Below are 12,007 nucleotides of genomic sequence, written 5' to 3'. Positions count from 1 at the left end.
AAGACAATTTTCCTCATCTCAGTCCTAAATGGCTGACCTCTTATCTTGAGACTATGACCCCTAGTTCTAGACTCTCCAGCTAGGGAAACAGCCTCTCAGCATCTACCCTGTCAGGCCCTCTCAGAATTTTATACATTTCAATGAGATCACCTCTCATTCTTCTAAACTCCAGAGAATATAGACCCATCTACTCAATCTCTCCTCACAGGACAACCCTCTCAGACCAGGAATCAATCTATTGAACTTTCATTGCACCACCTTAAAGGCAAGTATATCCTTCCTTAGGTAAGGAGACCAAAACTGTACACAGTACATAGAAACATAGAAAATAGGAGCAGGAGTAGGCCATTCGGCCCTTCAGGCCTGCTCCGCCATTCAAAATGATCATGGCTGATCGTCTAACTCAGTACCCTGTTCCTGCTTTTTCCCCATATCCCTTGATCCCTTTAGCATTAAGAAATATATCTATCTACTTCTTGAATACATCTAATGACTTGGGCTCCACTGCCTTCTGTGGTAGAGAATTCCACAGGTTCACCACCCTCTGAGTGAAGAAATTTCTCCTCATCTTGGTTCTAAATGGCATACCCCGTATCCTGAGACTGTGACCTCTGGTTCTGGACTCCCCAGCCATCGGGAACATCCTCCCTGCATCTAGTCTGTCTAGTCCTGTTAGAATTTTATATGTTTCGATGAGATCACCGCTCATTCTTCTAAACTCTAGTGAATATAGGCCTAGTCGACCCAATATCTCCTCATACGTCAGTCCTGCCATCCCAGGAGTCAGTCTGGTAAACCTTCGTTGCACTCCCTCCATGGAAAGGACATCCTTCCTCAGATAAGGAGACCGAAATTGCACACAATACTCCAGATGTGGTCTCACCAAGGCCCTGTATAACCGCAGTAAGACATCCCTGCTCCTGTACTCAAATCCTCTTGCAATAAAGGCCAACATACCAATCATCTTCCTAACTGCTTGCTGCACCTGAATGCTCGCTTTCAGTGACTGGTGTACAAGGATACCCAAATCTCGTTGCACCTCCCCTTTTCCCAATCTATCACCATTCAGATAATAATCTGCCTTTCTGTTTTTACAACCAAAGTGGATAACCTCACATTTATGGTCTCACCAGAACCCTATATAATTGCAGGAAGATCTTACACTTATACTCGAACCCCCTTGCAATAAAGGCTATCATACCATTTACCTTCCTAATTGCTTCTCGAACCTGCATGTTAACTTTCTGTGATTTGTGTACAACAACATCCAAATCCCTCTGAATACCAACATTTCTTAGTCTCTCACCTTTAAAAAATATTCTGCTTTTCTATTCTTCCTACCAAAGTGGATCATTTCACATTTCCCCACATTATACTCCATCTGCCACCTTCTTGCCCACTCACTTAGCCTTTTTGCATTCCCCTCACAGCTTAGTTTCCCACCTAGCTTTTTCTTTGTTAATCTTAATTACTTTAAGTTCCTCACTCTCGTTAGACCCTTGATTCCCCATTATTTCCAGTATATTTTTTGTGTCTTCTACCTGACCCCGTAAATTTCTTCTCTTTCTTGCCTAAGATCACCTTGAGTTACATGTTTATTAAAATTATGTTTACATAAACACACATAGGCATATGTATATTGCTTCTAAGTTTAATTTGGTTAATATTACACATTGTGAGATAGACAAAGAAAATCATAATACACTGTACAGAAAATTAGAGTGTACCATATTATCAAGCAGCATGGACTTAAAAGATTCTCCAGCTCTCCTTTTACTAATATCCATCTTGTGGATATTTTGCTAAGTATTATTTCTCCCTAGCCCAATTTCATTGTTATCTCAAAAGAACCTAACCCTGAATTTTGGCAGTCCAAATTTCTATGTCCATCTTTACTTTAATTTTAGTCCCTCTGATAGGTACCAGTGTTTAATTCTTTCCTGATTGTTTCATGAATTAGTCGGTTTCTCTATGGAGCATGTGTCATTGCCTTACTTAAAAGGTTTCCTCACTCTCCTGAGCCACATTAACCATTTCATGTCGTGCCGTTGTCAAGTAACTGAGCATGTTCTTCAGTGAGTCTTCATCATGTATTTCCGCATACTAATTGCCTCACATGCAACATTTCACAGGTAATGGTCTTGAATATTAACTTTCTGCTGGCCAGCTTCTTTCTCCTCGTGGTATTGGTGAATGTGTTTTCCATGGCACACTTCACGGGCATGATTTTAACCCCAAAGAACGGGTGGGTTGGGGGTGGGGGACAGTAAAACTTTTAGAAGTTTGGAGCTGGAACAAGTCCCGGTTCCAAAGCGCCGAGAAATGTATTTCACCTAGACACATCTGGGTGCATTTGGAAACCCGGAAGTCCCGCCAGAAGTTAAAACCAGCGGGATGACATTTAAAAGGGCAATTAACATCGTTGAAGGACTTAAATCAATGAAATCTATGGGGATTGAGGCAGAGAAATGATATTAACTCTGCCTGAATGTGCCTCCCATAGCCTCTGAACACACCATGGAAATGAAGGTGGATTGCAGCCAGCAGCCATTTGGACATTTAAAACCAGTGATTGACAAATGGGGATAAAAGGTGAGTTTTTGCAGCAGGGCAAGCAGTTCCCTCAGATAAACATTTGGCTGGGAGTTCTTAGTGTTTAGACTCAGATTTCTTTATTCACACTCAGAATTCTTCTGTTCGGACATATCTCCCTGCATTTTGGACCCCCTCAAACTGACACCATCAAGATGGGAGGCGCAATGGATGTAATCAGCACTACATCTGAGGAGCAGGCACATCACCATCTGCGCCAGGCATGGCGTGCTGTTATGAGAGTTGCAGTTCCACAAGACAGAGGTGCACCACACAGACCTGCAGAAGAGCAGAGAGGGGAACAATGGAGGGGCCGTGGTTGCAGGAAGCACTACCCACATGAGAGGCTGTACAGGCAGAGGCTGAGCTTCCTGGACCTCTCTGAGCATCAGTGCCTACACAGGCTCAGATTGAGTCACCAGGTGGTCACAGGCATCTGCAGGTTCCTTCATGCAGAGGTGCTCTCAACTGGACCTGGTGGCCACGCATTGCCCGTTGCAGTTAAAGTCACCACTGCCCTCAATTTCTTCGCCTCCAGATCCTTCCAGGGCATCACCGGTGACATCACCGGGATCTCCCAGTCGTCTGTACATAAGTGTATATGACAGGTCACAGCTGACTTGTTTGCCAGGGCATCCGTCGATTACATCAGCCAGACTGAGAGGACAGTGGGTTTCCACTCTCTGGCAGGATTCCCACGGGTACAGGGGTTACACACACATAGCAATCCTAGGACCCCCACGTGAGCCAGGAAAGTTCATCAACAGCTAAGGACACACTCCATCAATGCGCAGCTGGTTTGCAACCACCAGAAAAGATTTCTGCAGATGTGTGCCATGATTCACAAGGCTTTCGATAAGGTCCCACACTGGAGGTTGGTGAACAAAGTTAGAGCACATGGAATTGGGGGTAATATACTGGCGTGGATTGAGAATTGGTTAACAGACAGAAAACAGAGAGTAGGAATAAACGGTCTTTCTCAGGGTGGCAGACTGTGACTAGTGGGGTACCGCAGGGATCGGTGCTTGGGCCCCAGCTATTCACGATATATATCAAGGATTTGGATGAGGGGACCAAATGTAACATTTCCAAGTTTGCAGATGACACAAAACTAGGTGAAATGTGAGTCGTGAGGAGGATGCAAAGAGGCTTCAAGGGGATACAGACAGGCTAAATGAGTGGGCAAGAACATGGCAGATGGAATATAATGTGGAAAAATGTGAAGTTATCCATTTTGGTAGGAAAAACAGAAATGCAGAGTATTTTTTAAATGGTGCAGCAAGCAATTAGGAAGGCAAATGGCGTGTTGGCCTTTATTACAAGAGGATTTGAGTACAGGAGTAAAGATGTCTTACTGCAATTATATAGGGCCTTGGTGAGACCGCACCTGGAGTATTGTGTACAATTTTGGTCTCCTTACCTAAGAAAGGATATACTTGCCATAGAGGGAGTGCAACGAAGGTTCACCAGACTGATTCCTGGGATGGTGGGATTGTCATATGAGGAGAGATTGAGTAGACTGGGCCTGTATTCTCTAGAGTTTAGAAGAATGAGAGGTGATCTCATTGAAACATACAATTTTCTTACAGGACTAGACAGGGTAGATGCAAGGAGGATGTTTCCCCTGGCTGGGGAATCTAGAACCAGGGGTCACAGTCTCAGAATAAAGGGTAGGCCATTTAGGACTGAGATGAGGAGAAATTTCTTCACTCAGAGGGTGATGAATCTTTGGAATTCTCTACCCCAGAGGGCTGTGGAGGCTCAGTCATTGAATACATTCAAAACAGAGATCGATAGATTTCTAGATATTAAAGGCATCAAGGGATAAGGGGATGGTGCAGGAAAATGACGTTGAGGTAGAAGATCAGTCATGATATTGTTGAATGGCAGAGCAGGCTTGAGGGGCCAGATCCTGCTCCTATTTCTTATGTTCTTATGTTCTTATTCCTTCATTCTGCGTGAATCCAACATCCCAGTCCTCTTTCACGCACAAGACACGCTTAAGGGCTGGCTCCTTGGAGACAAGGGATACCCCCAGCAGACATGGCTCATGACACCTGTGAGGAACCCCACTAGCGAGGCACAGAAGCATTACAACGACTGTCACAGCACTACCAGTTTTGTCACAGAACAAGCCATAGGAATGCTGAAGATGCGCTTCTGTTGCCTGGATCGATCTGGGGGAGCCCTTCAGTACTCACCGGCGAGAGTGTGTAGAATAATTGTCGTGTGTTGCGTCCTGCACAACTTCGCTCAACAGAGAGGGTTACAGGTTGATGAGGTCCCATGTGCTCCAGAAGCAGCTGCACCTGCCATAAAAATTGAAGAAGAAGACGGGGAGGATGAGGAGGAAAAGGATGAGGAGGGGGACGATGGGCAAACCAACGGCAGAGCAGCGTCTCACCTGGCTGTTAGTCATACCATTCATATTTGATAGATTCTCACAGGGAGATCTGCAAAGTGACTACAGCCAAGTGCTCAGACCAACTGTAAGGACCACTACAACCCCCACCCCCCCCGCCCCCCCCCCAGATTGCACAAAACAGTCATACAATGACACATATACCCATTGCAAACGCACACAATGGCTGGCGTTACGACTTACCATTCATGAGCAACCACATGTAAGGGCACTTTCACAAAAGGGACTCAAGAATGAGAAGACGTGGCAGTGTTGGTGAGAATTATAACATTTAATGTGAATTTAACATACACCAAATATGAAAGAAAAACATGACAGTCTGTCAGACACCCTTCGTGATCACAAAACCTTTCACTCTTTCTTCCTACCACTTCTACATGGTGCATCCCCTGTAGCTGCAGCAGAGGTAGTGGCAGATTGCTCAGATTCATGCCCAGACTGCTTAGATGCTTTCGGCATACGCCCTCTGGTTTTTGGAGCCCATGAGGGCCTCTCCAAAGACTGCTCCTCCTGCACTTCTGCAGGGGCAGACTTGGCCATCTGGAGAGGAAGCAGCGTTGCGGGTTTCGGTTGTCTGCCAGGGGTACTATTTGTGGTGCCCCCCTCCAGTCTGACTCCTCTCCTGTGCATTTTGCGCTCTCTTCTCCTACAAGGGGAGAGAAAACAGACGTGTGAGTGAGTGAGGGTGACGGGGCCACCCGATGGATGCATTGCTTTGGGTGAGGCTGACAATGAAAGAGATGTATCAGAGGGTGACCATCAGACAGATTGATCAGGTTTGGGGCGAGGGGGAGTGGTAGGTTCACAAATGGAGAGGTAAGGAAGTGCACAGAAAGTGAAGGTAAATTGATGATGAGATTTAAGTGGGTGTGAGGAGTGATGTGATGGAGTACGCTTTGCAGAACTAAGTGAGGGGGGGGGTAAAGTATACCACAGGATGTAGGTGAATCAGTAACTGTACTCACTTTTCCTGATCTGGTTAGGTCATTAAAGCACTTCCTGCATTGCATCCATGACCTTGCCACCGTCCACCTCCAGCCAGGTGACTACTCGTCCAAGTTTTGTGTCATCAGCAAATATAGAGGTCCCCTCCTGGATTCGTCTGGCATCGCACGTACTAGTAATCTGTCAGCTTGGGATCGTCCTCTACCTGGTTTGCGTCCAGTGTAGGAATAGGGGTCTCGAGGTAGTAGTTAGAACACAAAGGGTATGGAAGGACCAGTATGCTCGGGTAGACGAAACACCCGCGTGAGTTCGGTGACGCATCACTTGCGAGTGATGGCAGCCTGTTTCATTATTTTAATAAAGATGGTCCCTTCCATTTGTTGTTTTCAATAGGATTGTTTTTGTTTTGGTGTTGTTTTGAATAAAGATTGTTCTCGTTGTATTTTCATTTTAATAAAGAATGTACAGTATACGAAATACTGTTTCATCCCAAGTGGTGCAGGGGTGTTTGGACCCCTCCGTGCTGGGATTGTTGTAATTCAACCTTGTTTTCTATCTGAATGCCTGCCGTACACTGGGGCTCTCTCCAAGTAAGGGAATGTATGCGTCGAGGGATTAGGGACAGGTAAATATAGGGGAGGGTTGTTTGCGACGGTCAGAAAATTTTGCTCACCTTGCATGGACACTTCAAGCAAGTTTAAGTTTCCACAGGGGGGACTGAAGGGATTCGCAAAATTTCACATGTCCCCCCCTCGAAGATTTATTGGAGTTATTAAAGAAACCCTGGTGTGACTGTGTTTTAAAAATTCCAGGGTCTTTCAAAATGGCTGCGGTCAGACACATGGCCAAGGGCCTGCAGCATTTGAAATTGGATTCTCTGACAGCTTGGCAGGCTCCGTGTTTCAGAGAGGGCTCTTTGAACAATGCAGTTGCATTCACGCCCTGAGGCAAGCCATCAACGTTGCCGGCCTACACAATCAAAATTCAAGCAGGAGTAATCCCAGGTCTAAAGTGACAGATTAAGGAACATTCGGAACAATGGAAAGCAGTTATGGAACAGATCAGTACAGGTACCGGCCATTAATGTAAATGGGCCAAGATCGGGACCCCTTTTGTCTTACGTTTTCACGCCCAAATCGGACAATGGAGGCGCGAAAATAACCTGTTACCGGGAGGGTATAACTGGGGCCTCCCAGAACCTCTCTCTCTCTCTTTCTCTTCGCCTTGGCCCAGCGTCCTGTTTGCCTGCTAGCAACCAAGAAGGAAAGCCGTCCAGTAAACATGGCAACCACATGTCGACGGCAGCAGCAGGACACAGGGGCCAGGTTTTTTTTCATCTGTTTCACCAGTGAGCATTTTTTTCTCTGGCCGCCACAAGACAACCTAGCTAGGTGTAAGGGTGGGAGTTAAAGGGGTATTGCTAAAATTGTGATTTTAGAATTTTCCCTCGATGTGTCTGTTTCTTCCACCCCGTTAAGTGTAAGACTGTATTGCATCCATAGCGATTCCTTTTATCTTCTGTATAATACTGTTTACCTAGTAGTTTTAGTTTTCTTATTAATAAACATTGGTTTTCCTTGCACCAATCCACTGGTCTGTTCGTCTGTCCTTATTACCGCTCGATAAGTCCTGAGCTCAGAATCAGGAAGGGGAAAGCGATTCGAAACCGCACAGCGGGCAGGGCAGCTCAGGAAAACATAACTGTCTGACCTACGATAAGCCCCGGAAACAAAACCCCTTACAGGTGAGAATGATCAAGATACAGCTCCACCTTTGCGAGGTACTGGAAAACATGCCACGCACACTCGCCACAATAGCAGAGAGGATGGAGTGGCAGCCTCCAATGAGCTTCAAGCACGGCTCTCTAATGAGTCCGTGCAGGCCAAGTGCGGACTCTGGATGCAGGCAGACAGAAACTTCATCCGTGGCCTTAGAAAGTGCCTCACCTCACCAGACTGCAGTCCAGCAGAGTGGTGAGAGTGATGTTGCGCTAACCTGGGAGAGGGATGATGGCAAAATGGGAAATGGAAGTGGGGACTCCACTCAAAGCGCTCCCACGTCTCACTCGTTGCCCCCCCCATCTCAACCAGTACCCACAATGCTGCCTCCTATCCCGACGACCAAGTCTGCCCCTGCACAGGTGCAGGTGGAGCAATCTTTGGCGGGGCCCTCACGGGCTCCAAAACCCAGAGGTCGTAAGCCAAAAGCATCTCATTGGTCAGGGCATGAATCTGAGCAACCTGTCATGTTTTAATTTATATTTGATGTATGTTAAATGCACATTAAATGTTATAATTCTCACCACCAATGCACATCTTGCCCATTCTTGAGACCCATTTGTGAAAGTGCCCTTACATGTGCTTCATCATGAACGCCAAGGCATGATGCCACCCACTGGACACATGTCCAGTGGGTGTATGTGTGGTTGAAGGACTGTTTTGTGCAAACAGAGGTATGTGGGGGTGGGTGGGGCGCTGGTGATGGTGGTGGTTGTTCCAGGCAGCCTGAGTAGTTCATTATTTTCAGGTTGCAGATCTCATTATGAGAACCTATTAGATATGAGTGCACCCTTGGCATCACGGGCAGTCATGTGTGCCGCTGCTCTGGTGATGGGTTCTCCATCTTCATCCTCCTCCTCCTCCTCCTCTTCATTGTTATCCTCTTCTTCAATGTTGCCAGTAGATGAGATGCCTCATGAGCACATTCGAGCAGCTCCATTTGTAACCCTCTCTGCTGAGTGATGTTGTGCAGGACACAACACACAACTATCATTCTACACATCCTCGCTGGTGAGTACTGAAGGGATCCCCCAGTTTGATGCAGGCACCTGAAGTGCATCTTCGGCATTCCTATGGCTTGTTCAATGACAGACCTGGTGGTGACGTGACTGTCGTTGTACCGCTGCTGTGCCTCGTTGGTGGGGTTTCTCACAGGTATCATGAGCCACGTCTACAGGCGACATTCCTTGTCTCCCAGGAGCCAGCCCTTAAGTGAGTTTTGTGTGTGGAAGAGGGCCGGGATGTTGGGCTTGTGCAAAATGAAGGAATCATGGCAGCTACCAGGGAATCTGGCACATTTCTGCAGAAACCCCTTCCGGAGGTCACAAACCAGCGGGCGGATGTCTGTGACCACTTGGCAACTCAATCTGAGCCTGCGTAGGCACTGCTCCTCAGAGAGGTCCAGGAAGGTGAGCCTCTGCCTATAGACCCTCTCATATGGGTAGTGCCTCCTGCGACGTCGGCCCCTCTGTTGGTCCCCTCTCTGCTCTTCTCCAGGTCCTTGTGGCGCACCTCTGTCTTGTGCACTTGCAACTCCCAGAAATGCACGCCGAGCCTGCCACGGTTGGTGATGTGCCTCCTCCTCAGATGTACTGTAGAATAAATCCATTGTGCCCCCCGCCCCATCCTAATGTTGTCAGTTTGAGGGGGTCCAAAATGTGGGTAAATTTGTCTGAACACGAGAATTCTCCATCTGAACAAAGAAATCTCAGTCTAGACACAAAGAACTCCCAGCCAAAGGTTTGTCTGAGAGAACTGAGTACCCTACTGCAAAAACTCACCTTTTATTCACGTTTCAATCACTGGTTTAAAGGTCCAAATGAGGATCGGCTGCAAATCGTCTCCTTTTCCATGGCGTGTTTCCAAGGCCATGGGAGACACATTCAGGGAAAGTTAAAATAGTTTGGCTGGCTCAATACACAAAGATTTAATCACCTCAAATGGTTCAACAGCATTAATTAGCCGTTTAAATATCGGCCCGCCATCTTTAAGTCCTGGCGGGACTTCCGGGTGTCAGTACTGCACACGCAACCAAACGTGTCTGGGTCAAACCCGAAAGTGGACGCTTTGGAACCGGGATGCGGTCCCACTCCAAAATCTTGTTATTTTCACTGCCCACCCCCCCGCCCCCGCAACCCACCCGTTCTTGGGGGTTAAAATTACCCCCAAAGTCTCGAGCTCACAGTCTGAGCTTCATTCAAGCCTGGTGTGGTGAAGGTCCCTCCATCTTTCTCTTGCTAACAATTTATTAGAGCTTGCAAAGCAGCCTGACCTCCACTAATTTCTAATCCCACTTCTTTCTAGACCGCCGCTGTAGTATCTGGCCATCCCTGCCTGCCTTCTCGTATCCCTGATGACAGACACTTGAATACCTCGGGGCTACAGGCATATAGTATCATTGACACCTTCTCTCTGTCGTCACAGTCGTTCAATTCAGCAGTTTGATCTATTGCTGCTATTGAAGCTACTGGGTCTTCCCTGACTGTTGTTTTAGGAATAGTTTTCACTAATTCCTGTAATTGCATACCCGTATAGGGGATTTCTATGGTCTGCGTCACATTCCCTGCGCCATCTGCAACATCTGCATCTGCTCCATCCGGTAACATGGCTTCCTCCAGGACCCTAATTCTCCCGACCTCTCGTTTAACCGTACATGTGGGGGCCATTCTGGGTATTGGGTCCCTTGGACCTCAATCATGATAATGATCTCGGTCATTGTCCCCATCCCAGTAATACTCTGCCCTTTCTGCAAGGTCATCCCAATCTATAACCTTGTTCCCACTATCATCTCCCTCAACTACACCATGCTGACTTACAACATGTACCATCCCCCTGTGGGATTTCAGTTGTCATTTAAGTTTTTCTATCTCTTTATTACATCTATCGCGATGGGGCCCCTTTTAGGTCACCTCTTTCTCCTTTCTCATAATATCGGCCATAGTTTTAGTGGCCGCAATCAATTCATTTGTTTTAGCTTTCACTTTCTCTAACCTATATTCAAGTTCCTCTGACTCTGCTGGTCCTTGAGTAGCCTCCTGGGTTTTGCTTGCTACCTGCGTTTGCATGTATGTTACTGATCCCTGCAGCATCTCTGTATATTTTCTATTTTCATTGTCAGCCTTGCTATGCTCCTCCTCCTCTTTCTGTGTTTTATCTTCCAGTACTTTATATTTAGCCTGAACTGCCTGCAATTTGTCCTTTAACCTTTTCACCTCCTGAAGCTGGATCTTTTCCTGTATAGTTAACTCTATCATTTGATCCTCAACCTTACACAAAGTCTGACAGTTTTTAGCTAATAAAGCACAAGTTCATAGTTTCCCCTGAATATATTTTTTTGTTTTATCCACCAGAGTTTTTATTGGCTTTCCTTCCATCTTCCTGCCACAATCAATCTCACCTACCATGGCTGAACAGTCCCCCTCTTTTTAAAAAAATATTAAAATCAACTGTGAGCCCATGTGAGGATATCTGTCGCGTGTTAACTAACACACCCTTAAAACCATAAGTCCGTGCGAGGATATAATCTCTCGCCACATTAAATCACCCAACGCAGTACCGCCCCGGACTATTACACGACCCAAAACGCATGATCCCAACTTTGCCCATTTAACATGTACAACAACCCAAATGCTTATACTTTGTACAAAACAATGCCTCGCGCCTCACATTGGAGAGCCAATATGTGAGTTATCTCTTTTACGGTTCTAGTCTTTAAGCAAAAAGGCTGCAAGGTGCTTTGTTCCAAAGTTTAATAGCTTTATTAAGAAGTTATAATAAGTACCAAAGATGTTAAGAAGTTAAAATAAGTACCAAAGAGGAGGAGAAGCATAGCAAGGCTGACAATGAAAATAGAAAATATACAGAGATGCTGCAGGGATCGGTGACATACATGCAAACGCAGATAGCAAGCAAAACCCAGGAGGCTACTCAAGGACCAGCAGAGTCAGAGGAACTCGAATATAGGTTAGAGAAAGCGAAAGCTAAAACAAATGAATTGACTGCGGCCACTAAAACTATGGCCGATATTATGAGAAAGGAAAAAGATGAATACAACCTGACAAAGTTTATCACTGTCCAACGTTTCGAGGTGTACCTCTCGAGGTCTTTGATTAGTTGAGCGGTCCAGCCTCACTCCAGGAACGTTCTAATCAATACGAAGCTGTACCCCAACTTATATACTTTCTAGACACAACTAGCTCTATATGGGCCTCCCATCAATCATCCTCTCTGTCTCATGGGATTGCCATCAGTCCTACTCCCTTATACACAC

This window comes from Heptranchias perlo, chromosome 3 (genome assembly GCF_035084215.1).
Source record: "Heptranchias perlo isolate sHepPer1 chromosome 3, sHepPer1.hap1, whole genome shotgun sequence".
NCBI classification, from domain to species: Eukaryota; Metazoa; Chordata; class Chondrichthyes; order Hexanchiformes; family Hexanchidae; genus Heptranchias; species Heptranchias perlo.
Note: the sequence above shows the minus strand (reverse complement) of the source record.